This window comes from Alexandromys fortis, unplaced genomic scaffold, assembly GCF_014885135.2.
Source record: "Alexandromys fortis isolate MF-2015 unplaced genomic scaffold, M_Fortis_MF-2015_v1.1 scaffold_153, whole genome shotgun sequence".
Taxonomy (NCBI): domain Eukaryota; kingdom Metazoa; phylum Chordata; class Mammalia; order Rodentia; family Cricetidae; genus Alexandromys; species Alexandromys fortis.
Window position 1 is genome coordinate 3268201 of NW_026068032.1, and position 4277 is coordinate 3272477.

A 4277-nucleotide genomic window follows, 5' to 3' on the forward strand; every position below is an offset into this window, starting at 1 on the left:
TGATTTAAATTTAAGGTCAATTTTATTATATATATGTATATTTCTGATCTTGATTAAGGTATTGTGATTGTGTAGTTCATTTAAAAATGTAATGTATAAATAATTAGGAAATATAGATTATTAATGGATAATCATCAATAATAGTCAAGCTTGTAGTCATGTTAGTTAGATTTTCTGGATATATAGAGATATATTTCAGTTAAATAGGCTTTCTTCATATCTTTCAAAGACTATAGAATATAACATTTAATGTTTTAATAAGTTAGGATTTTTCATGATAATGAGACACATCTGCTCCTGGCAGCACCAATCTACTTCAAGAGGCAGATGGGCATCGAAGAGGCTCCTTATGGAGTTGGTTACCCATTTGGGCAAGTTTTATATTTTTTTAAAAATACTTCAAGATCCCCGGCAGCAGTAGGCAGCAGAAATGCTGTAGGTCCCAAATGGTGGTAGCGGGACATGTGGTGGCAGGCAGTGGGCCCTGCAAGCAGCCAGTCCCAGGCAGAGACGGCTGCTGGTCCCAGGCAGGAAGACACATGGCGGGCAGAAGACAGAGACGTGGATAGACACGACTTGCAGAGTGAGGTTGAATATTTATTTAGGGGATTATGAAGGGGAAAGAGAGAAGGGGGGCAGAGAGAGAGAGAGAGAGAGAGAGAGAGAGAGAGAGAGAGAGAGAGAGAGAGAGAGAGAGAGAGAGAGAGAGAGAGGGAGAGGGAGAGAGAGAGAGAGAGAGAGAGAGAGAGAGAGAGAGAGAGAGAGAGAGGGAGAGGGAGAGGGAGAGAGAGGAGGAGAAAGAGACAGAGAAGGGAGGAAGCAGAGAAGTGGGGAGAGAGGCAGAAGCGAAGCTGCCTCTCCGAGAGGAAGATGGAAAAGAGAGCGAGCTCAGGCGGGAAGCTGAAGATCAGCCTGCTTCAGCGGATGTGGGAGAGGTGGGCATGGCTTGTCTCTTAAAGAGACAGAAAACCATAACAGCAAGAAACTGCTCTTGCCTGGACTGTTGCATAAACTGGACACAGAGAACCTGCAGAGAGAGGATTGCTGAACTTGTCTAAACGTGAGATGATCTTTTGGGGTTCCTGATTCATGAAAGTGTCTGCGAGACATTCTGCAGGACACAGCAGAGAGTGACTGAACTGTTTTTGAATTTTCCTGCTTCATGGAAATGTCTGCTGGATACTATGGGCCTGTAGGCCGAAGATCGATGCCCCAACTGTACAAAAGAACTTTGGGTGACTGTCCAGACAGTGAGATGTCTCTGTCATTTCTAGAGTTTTGTAAGTTGCTTACTTCTTGTTTACTTAGGTAATATTATATCCTTCTGGAGTCTTTGATGGAGTTGAAGAATAAATAGATAGTTATAGTTGTTTTCCTTTGTTATGATAAAAGATAAAGTAGATATAAATATTGTAACTGTAATTCATGCTTGATAACTGTTTTGTTATATGTAGTTTTACTATGTTAAAGTTAAAGCCTTTCTTTTTTTAACAGAAAAAGGGGAAATGATGTAGGTGGGTCTTCTATTTATCTGTTGTTTCATTGGTTAATTAATAAAGAAAACTGCTTGGCCTGATAGGTCAGAACATAGGTAGGTGGGGAAGACAGAACAGAATTCTGGGAGAAAGAATGCTGAGTCAGGCAGACATTATAGCTCTCCTCTCCAAGATGGACGCAGGTTAAGATCCTTCCTGGTAAGCCACGACCTCGTGGTGCTACGCCCATTAATAGAAATGGGTTAATCAAGATGTGTGAGTTAGCTAATAAGAGGCAGAAACTATTGGGCCAAGCAGTGTTTGAAAGAATACAGCTTCCATGTAATTATTTCGGGTAAAGCTAGCCGGGTGGCGGGACGCAGCCCTCCGCTCCATCTACAGAATACAACTTGTGTGTTGTTACTTCCGGGGCTATGCTAGCTGTGCGGTAACCGGGCAGGATGAAAAGCAGGCCCAGCCCGCCATTCCACACAAATTATTTTCTCAGGCTTTCTGTCTCTGTGTTTATTTATTCCCTTTCTGTGTGCAATATTCATTTATTTTCTGCAATATTGGTTTAATAGTTGTGGGTTTATGCTATCATGGAGGATCTTTATTTTCTTTTTGGCTTTGAAGGATATGTATGTATGTATGTATGTATGTATGTATGTATTGATATAGTAATCTTGGTTGCCATTTCTCTCAAGGCTTTCAGTACTCCAGGCCATGTATCTGGCTTTGAACACCATTATTATTCTGGTAGATGTGCCCATATAAGTACCTGCCTCTTCTCCTGTGCAAGTTTCAGTGTGTCCTTTCCTCATCCTGTACTTTTTAATGACAATATGATGTGGAGAGGGGTTTTCCTAGTCATGTCTATCTGGGGTTCTAAATTCTACTTATGCTTTGATGTCTGTGTCTTTTCTAGATTTGGGGAAATTTCTGCTCTAAGTTCTTTGACTCTCAAGATTCACCTTAGCTGGCCTGGAACTTGCAATCCTCCTGCCTCAGTCTTCTGAGTGTTGAGATTATAGTCATGTGCCACCACACCAGATGCTGGCTTGGTCTCTGAACCATGTCCCAGAAGTTTTGAATATCATATTATTGACTGCTGTCTTTTTTTATTGCTAGCTGTAATCATTGACAGTTTGGCAGGATTTAGAGCTATATTGAAAACACACTCTGGGTGTGTCTGAAGAGTATTTCCAGGACTGTTCAGCAGACCAGAGAAGAGCCACCCGGAGTGTGAGTGACTGGGGTCCTGGAACAAGTAAGACCGAGAAAGTGCACTGAACACCAGTGTTATTTCTCTTTGATGCAGATGCACCATGGCCACAACCTCCCTGCCACAATGGACTAGAGCCTCAAATTGTGAGTCAGATTAAACCCTCTTCTAAGTCCCTTCCATCAGGGATTATGTCACAGCGGTAAGACATCTATTCAGATGATATATTATCTGACGGCAATAACTCATCAACTTCATTTATCCCCTGATATTGAGCTTTATATTTGACTTAGTTTTTATTTCCAAGGGTCCTTTAAAAAAATATTTTGTCCTTGTTGACTTTCTCACCCGAATTTCCAGTTTTTTTTTTTTTTTTTTAGAACATCTGAATTTTTTAATCCTTCTTTACAGGTTACCTAGACTACTTTTGATTAAGAAAACTGTAGAAAAGTAACTGCCACAAGTTTCAAGGTTTTACACGAAAGACTTGAACTGGCTTCTTTATTTCATCTGTTAGCTTGTATCTACTTTGATACTACTGATCATTTAAAAACCACTTTGCATCCGAACCACTTTAATGTCTTTGGATTCTGTTATTGACAAGTTCTGAACTCCTAGGGGAAGTCATGCTGCGTTATGTTCTCATTTCTCACGAGTCTGACTGCAGCGCCATCGGAAGATAGCACAACGATAATTAGCTCTGTCAACTTTTTTGTGACTTTTTGTATCCAGGGAGTTATACAAAAGAAGGCTGCGATGCAAACACCCCCCTTCTGCAGCTCTGGAAACCATGCTACTTTTACAAATCCAAACGTGAGACCAAGTGCATGCTTGCTTGTGCCTCCTGGGTTGTCAGCCTAAGCCCAGAGTTGTAGCGCCCGGTGGACCCTTTCACCTGCGAGCAGCATCGCTGTACCTGTCTGCGTTGGATTTGCCATCATGGTGGCGTTTTGCTTGCCATCTTATTCCCCCCCCCCCTCAGAAACCAGAACTAGGACGTTGTCCTAGGCAATTGCTCTTGCCCTACGTTTTGTCTCCAGCCACTTTGTTTTATTTAGATTTTGGTTTATGCGATTTGTAGCATGTATGTGTGTGTACCACATACATGCCTGGTGCCCACGGAGGTCAGAAGAAGGGTCAGATCCTCTGGGAGTGGAGTCATAGATGGTTGTGAGCTGCCATGAAGGTGCTGGAAATCAAACCTGGGTTCCTTGTAACAGCAGCTGCTTCTAACTGTTGAGTTGTCTCTCTATACCTTCAGCCCTTTACTTCTATTTTGAGACTCAAAAAAAAAAAAAAAAAAGTCTTGCTTTGTTACCCAGGCTGATTTCGAGTTGTTAGGTAGCACAACTAGTTAGGTAACTCACAGTTCTCCTGCCTCAGCTTCCTAAGCACCTAGGATTACAGGTATGCGTTACTACAGTTGGTTTTGACCCCCGTGACTCACTGCCTGGCCTGTGATGTGTGCCCTCAGATTCTGTCCTAGGTGCCTGGCTTGACCCTGCTTCCTTCAGGCTGTCTTAAGAAAGCTGCCACAGTTCATTAAAGGAGTTGCAGAGGTGGACAGACGCATTCTT

The 4277-nt window shown here is 42.4% G+C and overlaps 1 pseudogene; it reads right to left on the bottom strand.

The window, feature by feature from the left end:
- The window catches only part of LOC126515233 (60S ribosomal protein L7a-like), a 45176-nt pseudogene extending 41535 nt beyond the window's left edge, over window positions 1–3641 (bottom strand).
- Window positions 3642–4277: the final 636 nt, after the last annotated feature.